This window comes from Nannospalax galili, unplaced genomic scaffold (genome assembly GCF_000622305.1).
Source record: "Nannospalax galili isolate Female #2095 unplaced genomic scaffold, S.galili_v1.0 scaffold120, whole genome shotgun sequence".
Classification (NCBI taxonomy): domain Eukaryota; kingdom Metazoa; phylum Chordata; class Mammalia; order Rodentia; family Spalacidae; genus Nannospalax; species Nannospalax galili.
In genome coordinates this window covers 125,183-140,163 of record NW_008350324.1, presented here as the reverse complement: position 1 = coordinate 140,163, position 14,981 = coordinate 125,183, and positions in this window count along the sequence as shown.

Below are 14,981 nucleotides of genomic sequence, written 5' to 3'. Positions count from 1 at the left end.
CGGGAGAGGGACTCAGTGGCCGGGTGGGGGTGGGAGCCTCTACTCCAGCCGGGATCTCGCGAGACGAGGCCTGAGCGCTGCTCAGCAGGTGCGCCGGCCCAGGAGCAGGTGCGTGCCCAACTTGCAGAGCTGCGACCTGGCCATATCCTCGCTGCTGCTGGCTCTGAGTCTGCAGGGTGTCTTGGGGGTGTCTTGTTGCTGGTGGGAAAAGAAGCAAACCTTGATGGGCTTCCCTGAGCTGAAGGGGAAACTACCTGGGCCTGCTTTGCCTGTCGTCCATTTGCAGGAGGGTTTGCCTTGTTCTGATTGCTACCTTGTTCCACCCCGACCTGTGCGGTCTGATCCATACTACCAACCCACCTTATATCAGCAGCTTACAGTGCCAGGTTGAAGAATGCTTTTTACATTTTTTAAAAGATTTATGTGGGGCTGGAGAGATGGCTCAGCAGTTAAGAACACTGGTGGTTCTTGCAGAAGACCTGGGTTCTTCTGCATGGCAGCTAACACCGACATAGCAGCTAACAACAGTCCGTAACTCCAGTCTCAGGGGATCCGACAGCCTCTTCTGACCTCTGCGGGCATTTGCAGGACACAGCTGCACTTACCTACATGCAGGCAATACACGCATACACATAAAAATAAAAGATTTATGTGTATGTTTGAGTGCCTGCATGTATGTATGTGCACCAGGTGCGTGCTTCATGCCCATGGAATCCAGAAGAGGAAGCCAGATCCCCTGAAACCTGAGTTACAGATAGTTGTGAGCTGCCCAGTGGGTGATGGGAATCTGAACCCAGGTCCTCTACAGAAACAACAAGTGCTCTTAGCCATTGGGCCATCTCTCCGGCCCCTGCTTTTTTACATTTTAAGCAGTTGAGAGCAAGGGGGCTATTTTGTGACAGAAAAATTGTAAGAAACTCACGTCATTGTCCGTTACTAAAGTTTTACTGGAATACTGTTATAAACAAGCTTTTTGTTAATTATGTGATGTGAATGTGTGTGTGGAAGTCAGAGGACAACTTTATGAAGTCTGTTCTCTCCTTCATGAATTCCAAGGATCAAACTTAGGTACCTTTACCTGCTGAGCCATCTTGCCAGCCTGGTATAAATAAAAGATGTAGCTTCTCTTAGTCAAGTGTGGTGGTACATGCCTTTAATCCTAGCACTCCGGAAGAAGAGGCAAGTGGATTTCTATGAGTTAGAGGCCAGCCTGGCCTACATAGTGAATTCTAGGCCAGTCAAAGCTACATGTTAAGACCCTGTCTCTAAAGATGTTATGGGTCTTGGGGCTGGAGAGATGGCTCAGAAGTTAAGAACACTGGTTCTTCTTGCAGAAGACCCAGGTTCGAATCCCAGCACCCACATGGTAGCTAACAACTGTCCATAACTCCACTTCCAGGGGTTCCAACAGCCTCTTCTGTCTTCCGCAGGCATTGCATGACACGAGTGTGCTTAACCTGCATACAGGCAATACATGCATACACATAAAATAAAAATAACAAAATTTTTTTTATAAAAAGATGTGGGTCTGGTAGAAAGGAGCTAAGATGAATTACCCTTTAGAAGAGCTTCATCAGGAGAGCTATAGACATCAGAGATGGCATGTGGCAGCTAGATGGGTGTGTAACCTCACACCTAGCACCCTCGGGCTTATTTTGTGTGTGTGTGTGTGTGTGTGTGTGTGTGTGTGTGTGTGTGTGTGTTTGCTTCTGTCCTGTACGATCCAGCCAGTGGTCGCAACAGAGACAGATGGCTCACAGCACCTAAAATGTTTACTATCTGATTCATTCCAGGAAACTGCCAAGTCCTGATTAAATCTGTATTTTCTATGTCCATTCTGCCCAGACCACGCTTCACCCTAATCCTCTCCTGGCTAGCTCTTTCTTGTCACTCAGCATGAAGTTAAATATTATCTTAGGCAGCCTCCCCTCTCTGGCTCATAGAGTATCTCTAATGAATTGCCCAAAGAAGGTGCAAAAGGTGCCTTTCCTCCCAGGGAGCTGAGCTCCAGGGTGCTATGGAGCTGTGCCAAGCTCTGTGTGAACAGACATGTCCCATGGTATGCCATCCTTAAAGAAAGCTTGAAAAGTGAAGAGAACGGATGACAGCAGTGCCCATGCTGGATACCAAATTCATTTCTTTTTAAGTCTTTGAGTCATAGGAATTTAGAATTCAAAAAATCAAATCAGCATTTTCCAAATCTCTGTTACCTGTGTATGTAGCTCATGGGTAGAGCACTTTACCTAGGATACACAAGGCCCTGACTTCCACTCCCAATACCACACACACACACGCACGCACACACACACACACACACACACACACACACACACGCGCACGCGCACACACACACACCATAAAATTTCTCTATCCATAAGGAGATAAATGAATTCTCTAGGCAACCAAGTTTATGGAGTCCAATTCTACAGTAAAGTCCCTTTTACAGTCTATTTTCTCCATTTTTATTTTTTTCTTTGAACATATTAATATTGGTTATTTCAAAGCCTTTTCTGACCCTAATACCTGTTCACCTATGAAACTCTTTCTGTGGACTATATTTCTCTTTGTTTTCAGTGATCTGGCCCTGCCTTGCTGAATTTTTGTTGAGTGGCAGACATTGTGTAGGAGAAATATATAGTTTCTAAATAATGCTGATTAGCTCTGATGAGAGCTGGCCTAGGTACTGATCACTGATCCATTAAAGGCTAAGCTGGATGAAGGACAGGTTTCACTTTCAAATTGACACCATCTGCTGTGTTTACCAAGTCCCCTCTCCGTGGTCCTAAGCATTAACCTGCATCTCCATAGCATGGCAAAACTTTGGAAAACTATTTTGTTTTCTGGTACTTTCTACTTGACTTCTCAGCCTCCTGTCCTGTACTATATCCAAATTTTCCAATTATCTGGAGCCAAAAACTTTCATCTCTAGGCTCATTTTCTGTCCTTCTCTTCTCCCAGGGAGATCAGCCTCCCAAAGTCCTCTGCTTGTCTTGACAGCCCTATGAAATGAACAAAAGCTCTGTGGGTTTCTCTTCCCTCCACCCCCACTTAGCAACAGTCCTCTCACCTGGAAAGTTTATATTCTCAGCCTTTTCCCTGGCACCGAAATTTGTAAGTGCCACCTAGGGAGAAAGTGTCAACTCACCCCATTACAATTCCCCTGTTTCCAGAATCCTGAATTGTGGCCCCTGTAGTCCTAGTTTCTTCCACAGATCTCTGAAAGAATTTAGTGGGTGATGGTGATGATGATGATGGTAATGGTGATAATGATGGTGATGGTGGTAGTGATGGTAGTGATGATGATAGTGGTGATGGTGGTGGTGGTGTTTTGGTGGTGATGGTGATGATAGAGTGGTGGTTATGGTGGTAGCGATGGTAGGTGGTGATGGTGGTAGTGATGGTAGTGATGATGGTGGTGGTGGTGTTTTGGTGGTGATGGTGATGATAGAGTGGTGGTTATGGTGGTAGCGATGGTAGGTGGTGATGGTGGTAGTGATGGTAGTGATGATGGTGGTGGTGATAGTGATGGTGGTGGTGATGATGGTGAGGGTGGCAGTAGTGGTGATTGTAGGATGATGGAGATGGTAGTGATGATAGTGGTAATGGTAGTGATGATGGTAGTGGTGATAGTGATGGTGATGGTGATGGTGGTGATGGTGATGGTGGTGGTGGTGGTGATGGTAGGGTAGTAGTGATGGTGGTGTGGTGGTAGTGGTAGTGATGGGGATGGTGATGCTGGTAGTGATGGTGGTGATGTGATGCTGATGGTGGTGGTGATGGTGATGATGGTGGTGGTGGTAATGGTGATGGTAATGATGGTATTGTTTTCAAAACAGCATCTCTGGTTGTTAAATAACCCACATTAAGAATGTTTCCTCTCTATAGGAGTAAAAAGTACTCTTTTTTAATATTTGGCTTGTTTTTGGTTTTTGTTTCATTAATTTTATTACATTTATTTACTTAATTCATTATATGTGTGTGCATACAAGAGTGTACAGGCAGCACACACGTGGAGGTCAGAGGACAATTTGTAGGAGACAATTCTCTTCTTCAGAGTCTCCATAAGAGCCCCAGGGCTCAAACTCAGGTCATTAGGCTTGGTCAGGCACCTTTATCACTGAGCCATCTCTCTGGCCCTAAAGTACTCTTTCAGAACCTTTCTAGCAACCAAGCTTCACATGATTTGGACACAGACTATGGGATTTCCAATAAGAAGTAGACAAAAGAGAGGAATCTGATGGGGAGTGTGGCAGACAGCACATCTGCTTCCAGGTGCCCAGTCCCATGTAAGCCATGGCATCCATGCTGAGGGGCCTGGTGCCATGTTCACTGGTGTCCCTTACTGTTGGTTTGGGTATCACTCCTGGACTGACAGCCCAAGCTGGTGCTCTTGTCCACCTGGAAATTCTATAGGCTTTCTAACTATGCTTTTACATGCTCAGGCTGTCCTAACAAAATAGTGGGTACATTAAACATTAAATAGAAGTCTTCTCTTCTCCTCGCCTCTCCTGTCCTCTCCTGTCTTCCCCTTCCCTCCCCTCCCTCCCCGCCCCCTCTTTCTTTATCTAGCAGGCCACCTATCAACCTGTTGGGTTAGGGCTACATACCTATAATTCCATCTAATCTTAATTGCCTCCTGAAGAGCTTATCTCCAGATACAGTCACATAGACTGGAGCTAGGGTTTCATATAAGTGTGATGACAGAACACAACTGACCACTCTGTCAAAGTCCCCTGCTTAATCTTCCCAGATGGGTTAGTGGGATGGTTCAATGGGTACAGGCACTTAATGTGCAAGCATGAGGACCTGAGTTCAAATCCTCAGAACCCACACAAAAAGCTAGGCATTGTCACATGTGTAACCAGCACTGTGGAGAGCAGGGACAGGAGGTTCTCTGGGGCTTATTGGCAGGGGTCTAACTCCAGGTTCAGTGAGAGACCTTGTCTCAAGTATATAAGGTAGAGAGTGAGAGAGCAGGACACCCAACATCCTCCTCTGGCCTACATACATGAACACACACGCACACACACACACACACACACACACACACACACACACATACTTGCCTGGAGTAGACTGTGTCAGCTGCATCAAAGAATAAATACTCTTGCTTATTATTCCCAAGTCAGGAAGACATGAACACACACGCACACACACACACACACACACACACACACACACACATACTTGCCTGGAGTAGACTGTGTCAGCTGCATCAAAGAATAAATACTCTTGCTTGTAATTCCCAAGTCAGGAAATACTATCAAAACATGCATACTTCACTCTTTCTGACCTAAGTGGGAAGCACTGGCCTCACTGGTCAGCAGTCAGCTAGACAGAAGCAGCAGGCCCTTTCAGGTGGGGCCCCAGTTACCTAGGGTACCACAGTCCCACTCAGTCCTCTCCACCCAATGATGATACACCTCCCGACTCCTGTAGCACATGACTCAGCTGTCTTCAGTGTACTGTTATGCCCCTCACCAGTCTCAGGCCTAGAGGACTGGAGGAAAGCCCTGGGCTTTGCTGTTGTTGAGGTGTACACCATTCCACACATTGCATCCCACCTCAGAATAACTCGTGCCTTGAAGCAGTTTCACTGACAATGAGAAGAAAGTATTATAGGTAGGCTGTGGGAAGAGTACATGGCAGAGGAAGGAGGGGTAGGAAACTAGAACTGGTTTTGGAAGGCTGGAGAGACAGCAGTCAATAAAGGGCCTGCCATGTAAACATTAAGGACCTGAATTCCAATCCCCAGCATGCACTTAAAAACCAGACCCAGTGGAGCATATTTGTAACCCCAGAACTTGGGAGATGGGTAGAAACAGGCAAGTCCGAGAGCTCCTTGGTCAGTCAGCCCAGCCAAATCCAAGAGCTCTAGGTTGTATGAGAACCCCGTCTCGAAAAATAAAGTGAGGGTGCTGAAGAGATGGTTCAATGGTTAAGAGCACTGGCTGCTCTTGCAGAAGATCTAGGTTCAGTTCCCAACACCCACATGGCAGCTAACAACCATCATAACTCCAGTTCCAGAAAATCTGATGCCCTCTTCTGGCCTCCAGTGGCATTGCACACACGGATGCACTTACATGCAGGCAAAACACTCAAACATATAAAATAACACGTAAAATAAAAATAAATAAATAAATAAAATTGAAAACATAATAAGGCTAGAACAATAGAGGAATATTCTAATATCAAGTTCTGACTTCCACATGCAAGCACACACAAAAACATGCATACTCACATACATTCTTTTGTTTCTTTGTTTGTTTGTTTTTATCTTTTTGAAGCAGGGTCTCCCTGTAGCCCCAGCTGTCCTGGAACTCACTATGTAGACCAGGCTTGCCTTGAACTCACAGAGATACGCCTGCCTCTGCCTCCCAACTGCTGGGACTACAGGCGTGCGCCACCACGCCCAGCTCATCACATACATTCTTATATCAAGTTTAGTACCTCGCTCCCACCCCTTCCAGTGGGAGCCACAGATGGCTTGAGGTGAAAGTGCATGTGTCCTTTCCTCCCGTGCTCTCAGCTCACCTGCAGGGCTCAGTGGAAAAGGGACCATCCTCGCTGAGGGCAGATGGGCACAAAGTATCAGCTGCATCACTGTGTCTAGCCACCTGCCCACTGACTCATGGGGCACACAGAATCTTTAGAGACCCTCATGGGGACCCTGTTGGCACAGATGCATGCTCTTATGACCTCTAGAACACCCATTTCCATTCACATCACAGGAAGCACCCCACATCTCTCAGGGCCTCTTGCCAGAAGGCTTTCTGTCCTCTTGACTGAGTCTTTCTCAGGTGACTCAAGCCCAAGCATGCCCATAGGGAACAGGACAAGCCAAAGTCAAAGAAACTTCTGGATAAGATCTTGACCTTATCATGTGTAGGCTGGGGGTTGATGGTTACAGATGGTCAAGGGACCAGTCTGGCCACCTCCTCACAGAAAGAGGAAGCATTTCACCCACTGCCCTCACCTTTGATGTTTAGCTAAAGTTCTGAGGCAACCAGAAAAGTGACATTCCACACCCTTCTTTATTGGTGATGATCTGTCCCCCAGGATTTTCCAAATTTCCTGGTGAAGAGGCGTGAGAATTGGGCAGTGGTAGATTAGGAGGTAGAGGGGCTGTCTACCTAGAGCTACATAGAACCAGCATTCACTTTGTGAATGCACTGTGTAACCAAGGATGACCTTGAACTTCTGATCCCCCTGCTTCCATTTCTCAAGTGATAGGATGGCAGGTGTATGCTGCCACAGCTGGTTTATACTGTACTGGGGATTGAACCCAGGACTTTGTGCATGCTAGGCAAGCACCCTACCAGCTGAGCCACATCCCACAACTTCCTGTGGCCTCTTCTTTTTTTAATATTTTATTACTTTTATTTTATGTGTATAAGTGTAGTGCCTACATGTATTTAAGTGCACCCATGTTGCACAATGCCTGCAGAGGTCAGAAGAGGGCATTGGATCCCCTGGAACTGGAGTTATGGCTGGTTGTTAGCCACCATGTTTGGTTCTGGAAACCGAACCTGGGTCCTCTGCAAGAGCAGCTAACACTTTTAGCTGCTGAGCTATCTCTCCAGCCCCCGACCCCCATGACTTCTTCTTGTTTGTCTCCCTCACCTTCCAAGGCTGTTACTTTTCTGTGATTGTAATTGAAACACCAGGACCACAGCTACTTATAGAAGGAAGATTCAATTCCAGAGGGATAAGAATCCAGCATGGCAGGGAGGCATGGTGGTAGACAACTGGAACAGAAAGCCCAGAGCTCACATCTTCAAGTAAGCACAGGAAGCAAAGAGGGCAGTGGCTTCCTCCAGCAAGGCCATACTTCCCAAACCTCTGCAGATAATGCCACCAGCTGAGACCAAGTACTCAAATACTTGAGCCAATCTGGAACATTTCTCATTCAAACCACCACATTATCCATCTTCCTGCAAACAACATCATTCATCCTGATTATTCATTCATGATTATTTTTTAAATCACAACTGAAACACCAGAACTGTTAGGCTCCACCTGGGGAAGGACCAGAAGTGTGAACAGTGAGCTGGAGATTCAGCTCTTAGTCCTGACTTGGATCTACTGCTCAGCCTAAGCAAGCTGCTGAAGGATGACCAGCCATCCTGGCTTACCTGGGCCTTAGGACACTCCTGGGAGATGGGAATTTTCAATGCTAAAACTAGGACAGACAAAGGGAACAGGAGACAACTTGGTCACCCAGTCAAGAACACCTAAAGAGAAGGAATAGGTGCTGTGGGGACATACATGTGACTATCCCTGCATTCAAACAAAACTTGTGCAGGAACGTCCATAGCAACAGTATTCACAACAGCCAAAGGTGGCAATAGCCTAATGTCTTTCAATGGGTAAACTAACTGTGGTATGTCTATACAATGGAATATCACCCATAAAAGGAAGGAAATTCTGGTCTGTGCTACAATGTGGATGAACAAAAAACAGTATTCTAGGGGCGGGAGAGATGGTTCAATGGTTAAAAGCAACCCATTGCTCTTGAAGAGAACCAAATTTCAATTCTGAGTACTCAGGTCAGGAATTTCACACCCACCTATAACTCCAGCTCTAGGGGGATCTGACATTTCTGACCTCCGAGAACACTTGTATTCATGTGCACATACATACACACAGACACACACAGACACACATACATACACATAATTAAAAATTAATCTTTTAGCTAGGTGTGGTGGCACATGCCTTTCATCAGCACTCAGGAGGCAGAGGCAGGTGGATCTTTGTGGGATGGAGGCCAGCCTGGTCTACATAGTGAGTTCCAGGCCACTGTCTCAAAAAAAAGAAAAAAAAGAAATAAATAAAACCCTTTAAAAAACAGTATGCTAAATGAAAAAAAGTGGTAACACGTAGTATGTAATTTCTTAAGTGAAACACTCAGAATAGGTCAATCCACAGAGGAAGGGAGCCAAATAGTGTTTGTCATGGATGAGGGGAGAGAAAAATGGGGAGACACTGCTTAATAGGGATATGGTCATTGAAAAGTTCTAGAATAAAATAATGGTGATGGTTGCACAACAGGCTGAATGTACTTAATGACATAGAATTATATACTTTAAAATGGTTGAAATGGGGGCTGGAGAGATGGTGCAGTAAGAAAGAGCACTTTCACACAAACATGAGAACCTGAGTTCAGATCCCCAGAACTCCAGTGAAAAACAGAATGTTGTCGGGTGTGCTGCTGTAACCCCCATGCTGTGGGAGGTTGAGACAGAAGGACCAGTGGGGCTTGTTGACCACCAGCCTGTCTCCAGGCTCAGGGAAAGACCCTGTCTCAAGGAAATAAGGTAGAGAGTGATAGAACTGGACACCTGACGTCCTTCTCTAGCCGCCACGTGTGCCACATACCACACATTACCACACATTCTCAGCACATATATACACACAAAAATTAATCAAGATAAAGTTTTTTAATCTTAATTGTAGAATTGACCAGAACTTAAAGATTACGTTTTTTCTAATAAATAGAATAACTAAAAAATAATCTTAAAAGAATCACCGCTGGTTTCCAAATTAAGGTGTTTTTTTTTTCGTTTTTTTTTATTTTTTGTCGTTTTTTTGAGAGACGGGGTCTCCCTGTAGCCCCAGCTGGCCTGGAACTCACAGAGATCGCACAGCCTCTGACTCCTGAGTGCTGAGACTAGAGGCATGCACCACCACACCCAGCCCAAAACGGTTTATAAACTAGGTAATGGAACAGACAACCCATAGGGCCAAATGCGACCTGCAGATGAGTCTCTCTGGCAGTACAAAGAGTGGAATTTGAATGTGTGGACTGAGGAGATGGCTCAGCAGGTAAAAATGCTTCCTGCCAAGCTCACAACCTGAGTTCAATACCCAGGATTTACATGGTAAAAAGAAACACCTGATTACCTGTGGAAGCCAAAAGAGGGCATCAAATCTCCTGGAGAGTAACAGGTAATCATGCATACACATAAATTAATTTTTTTAATCTGAAAAAAAAAAATCTTAAAAGCTATGTATAATGCTGTGCCCTTGTAATCCCAGTGCCAAGGAGGTGGAAACAGGCAGATCCCTGGACCTCTCTGGATAGCAGTCTAGTCTAATCTGTAAGCTCCAAGTTCAGCAAGAGACCCTGTCTCAAAAAATAAAGTGGAGAGTGATTGAAAAAGACACTGATGTTGACTTCTGGCCTTCAAATGCATGTTCACTCAACTGCACAATCACACATGTGCACCCAACCACACGCACATGCACACGCGCACACACACACACACACACACACACACACACACACAGGTGAACACGTACACAGGGAGCCCCAAGGATCCTCCTGTCCCTGCCTCCTCAGTGCCTGGGATTACAAGGTCACACCACCACATCCAGATTTTTCCGTGCATGCTGGGGTCCTTGGCTCCCATGGCAAGCACTTTACTGACTGAGCCATCTCCCCAGCCCTGAAGCAGAGGTTTTTTAACAGTCATCCTACAAGTTTTAGTTTTTTGTTTCTCCTAAGAAAAGGGGTAAGAGAAGGTGAAAAAGACTTAAAAAGACACATCACAGGTCTCCCATTATGTGCTTGTCTGCACATAGTTAGATAAACCGGCTGCAGATTAGCTTTCTTGGCAAATGTAAAACACTTTGCTGTTTGGTCATGGGAAACAGGAATGTTGGTTTTTCTTTTTCATACTTGATTTCAGTCAAAAAGACTGAGAAGTTATGGCTTTTTTTCTTTTTTAATGAAAGACTTAAGGAAAAATAAACTAAAACAAAATCTTTATCCTGGCGTGGTGGCTTATGTCTGTGACCCCTGCACTCAGGAAGCTGAGGCAGGAAGATTGCAAATCTGTAGCCAGCCTGGGCTATAAAATGAGACCCTGTCTGAAAAGCAATTTAGAAGGTCTTAGTATATCACTCCGACCTCTGCATCCGAGATCCCCTCTCTTTTTTTTTGACTCTTCTGCCTCTCTGTTTCAAGAATAAGACCCTTGTGCATACACTGGACCTATCTTGCCAGGGCAGATATTACTGTAACTTTCAGGATTTACAACTAGGTAAGACTGTTGATTATTTTTCTCCTTCAGTATTGTACATAGCACCTTCCAGCACTATAAAAGTTAGCTGTCAGAGAGGAAGTTTCCAGTCAGTACTGCTTAATTTCTCCATGCCCTTCCACCATGACGGTCTATCTCCTTAAAGGTCCAGAATCGATGGAGTTGAACAGACTGACACTGGAAACTGTGAGCTGAAATAAATCTGTTCTCACTTTAGGCTGCTTCCAAGTATAGTCACAGCAGTGGAGAGCTAGCACACACTAGTATATCATGCACCCCTTACCCTGACCATAGACACTGATGACCTGGGACAGCACAGCAGGGGGCAGCTTCCATACTGCACATCCTTGCTCCCAATTCACATGGAGCTACCCACTCCAGTGCTGGCAAGCGGAAACTATTAGATAAGTCCTGAAGCGACCATGTGCCACTGTTATCATCAAGGTTACACATTCACTGATTTATAAGTAAATCACAGGGCTGGAGAGATGGCTCAGTGGTTAAGAGCATGAACTGCTCTTCCAGAGGACCAGAATTTGTTTCCCAGCACCCATGTTGAGTGACTCACAACTATCTGTCTCTAGCTCCAGAGGATCCGATGCCCTCTTCTGCCCTCCATAGGCACTGAATTTGTGTACACACACACACATATAATTTAAAATTAAATCTTCTTTTTTAATCAGCCTCAATACAGAAACAGTTGTCACTCAAATTGCTTGTAAGCACAGCCACAAAGTGTTTTCCAATGGACTTTGTCAGAAATTCTTTGTGTGCTGGATGTGATGGCACATGCCTGTGATCTCAGCAGTTGGGAGGTGGTGTGTTACTTATGTATTGCTATACCCAAGACTACAATTATATGTACTGGTTTAAAATAAGAATTGTGCTAGACAGAGTGGTGCACACCTTTAACCCTAGCCTTTAATACCCAGGCACTCAGACACAGAGGGAGAGGGGATATCTGTGAGTTTGAGGACAGCTTGGTTTATATATTGAGTTTCAGGCCAGATAGGACTACATAGTAAGACTATGTTTCAAAATTAATTAATTAGTTAATTGTTTTATTTACTCCTGAACCTGTAGATTAAGAGACAGATCTTGCTCCACACCTAAGTGGCCTCACAAAGGACTGGATGACATGATGACCTTGCTGACTTAGCTGGGCTTCAGCTGGGATGAGTCCAATGAGCCCCTCTTCTTGTAGAGTTGGCTGGACTCCCTCATGTCTGGAGCCAGGATCTGGCTGTCCACTGAGTTCCCAGAACCTCTTTCTCCTACAGGAGAGCCCAGACTTCCTCACAGAGTGGATCACATTCTCTTCCCTAGTTTAGTCTGGAAACTTTCAGGCTTCAGTTTGGAGGCCCCAGTCTACTAGTCAAAGCAAATCAAAGATGCCCATATTCAAGGAATGAGGAAACAAGCTCCCCTCCATGAGGACCTGGGACAGGAGGATGTCTTGAACCCACATTTACAGACAAGCTGTCACAGTCGCTGTTTCCAGATAAGGAGCAGATATTCTTTCTTTCTTTCTTTCTTTCTTTCTTTCTTTCTTTCTTTCTTTCTTATTATTTTTTTACCTTATGTGTATGAGTGTGTTGCCTGCATGACACCCTGTCATGCAGTGTCTGAGGAAGTCAGAAGAGGGCATCAGATCCCCTGGAACTAGAGTTACAGATTGTTGTTAGCTGCCATGTGGGTGCTGGGAATCAAATCCGGGTCCTCCACAAGAGCCGTCCGTGCTCTTAACCACTGAGTCATTTCTCCAGCCCCAGGAGCAGATATTCTGCTTATGAAAATGCCACTGATCAAAGAGAACTTCTAGCATTAGGGTCCTATGATCAAGATGTCAATAAGCTATCCCAAAATACGTATATTTAAAGTGGTGTTCAAATGTTGCTTTTTTAACTGGAAAGTAGGGACAAGACAATTCCAAGAGCTGAGGAGAAATGAACAAATGATATGATTTTCTTCAGTCTGATGCTACCACATTGCAGACCTGGAAAAACTTTCTGAACCTCCTAATTGTTTTTAAAGAAATAACATGACTTTGAGCTTGCAAACTTTATAATGCTGAGTTCTCCACGTTTGAGTATAGCAAGATTTTTACCCCTGCAGCAGTTCCTGGGGTTGGAACAGATGGATCATTTTGAGATATGTACGTATGGAATTAAGTTCTATGACTCTAATCCACCAACCACCTCCCTGGCATTTGGAGTTAGGCAGTGGGAAATGTCTTCCACTGTGCCCTTTTATGTGTTAATTTTGCAAAATTAATTCTCAATTAGAATTTCAAATCACCTGAGCAACAGAAGAAACTTAGAAGCTGCATCAAAACCAGGAACTTAATTCAAATTTACATTAGAATACATTTAAAATTAATTAATTGGCCCAAACTGAAGATAACCTATAATCAGCAAGTCAGCTCAGGTTAATACTTGCCAGACTATGACATATCGAATTTGGTGTTTTTGTCCAATACTCCTTAAATTAACAACAACAAAATAGAGAGTATAAATGATTTACTACCATGTGACTCAGGAAACATTAACTAATTGCCTCTTTAGGAAAAAAAAATTTGTTTTTGTTAACTATGTGCTTTAAGGGACTGGAGACACAGCTCAGTGGTTAAGAACACTGGCTGATCTTGCAGAGGACCTGGGTTCGGTTCCCAGCAGTCATGTGGCAGCTCGCAACTATGTATAACACCAGTTCTGGGGGATCTGATGCCCTCTTATGGCCTCTGTCGGCATTGCATGCACAGGTGCCCTTACATACATGTAGGCAAAACATCCATACACATAAAATAAAAGCTAATCAATTTAAAAAGTTTTTTTTATTTATTATTTTTATTATATGTGTATGTGTGTATTGCCTGCATGTAGGTAAGTGCACCCATGTCAGGCAATGCTCGCAGAGGTCAGAAAAGGCTATCAGATCCCCTGGAACTGGAGTTACAGACAGTTGTTACAGGCCATGTGGGTACTGGGATTCAAACCCAGGTCTTCTGCAAGACCAACCAGTGTTTTTAATCACTGAGCCATCTCTCCAGCTCTGAAAGCTAATAAATTTTTTAGAAATTTAATGATGTACTTTAAATGGTCTTTAAATTTCAGAATTTTTTTAAGACATTACTGTCCAATCTTCATAGTAATAAGTGTAAGATATTTTCATTTTCCACAGGCCTGCCACATCTCTTAGATTTGGAGTAAGTTTTGACTCTAAGTTGTTTCCCTTTTTAAAGTTTAAAAAAGAAATTTCTGGGGCTGTGGGCACTAGTAGGTTGCCCATGCTCCAGTGGATGGCCCTACACCCATGTACTTATAGGCAGCATTAATTAGACTCAGTGGGTTGTAAAAAAAAAAAAAACCAAAGACATGAAGTAGGAAAGGAGAAGTGTTGGGGGTGGGGACCTGGGGGAGTTGGAGGGAGCAGGTTGGAGGTGGGTTTGATCAAAATGCATTGTATATATGTATGAAATTCTCAAAGAATAAATAAAAATTTTATATATAAGCCAGGAGTGGTGGTGCAGGCCTGTAGTCCCAGCACTTGGGAGGCAGTGTCAAATGGATCTCTGTGAGTTCAAGGCCAGCCTGGTCTACATAGTGCATTCCAGGCCAGCTGGGGCTACAGGGAGACTCTATTTCAAAAAGACCAAATATATATATATGCTTTCTAAATATATATGTATATATATGCTTTCTAAGTTGAAAGAATTTGTGTGTATGGGGAGATGTATGTATAGGTGTGTTTGGGTGTGTGTGGAGGACAGAGGTCAACTTCAGATGTCATTTCTTAGGAACCATCCCCTTATCTTTGGAGACAAGGTATGTCACTGGAGTACACCTGAGAAGCCTAGGCTAGCTGGCCAGCAAGTCCCAGGATCCTCCTATCTCTGCCTCCCCAGCACTGGGATTACATGGAATTACAAATGTG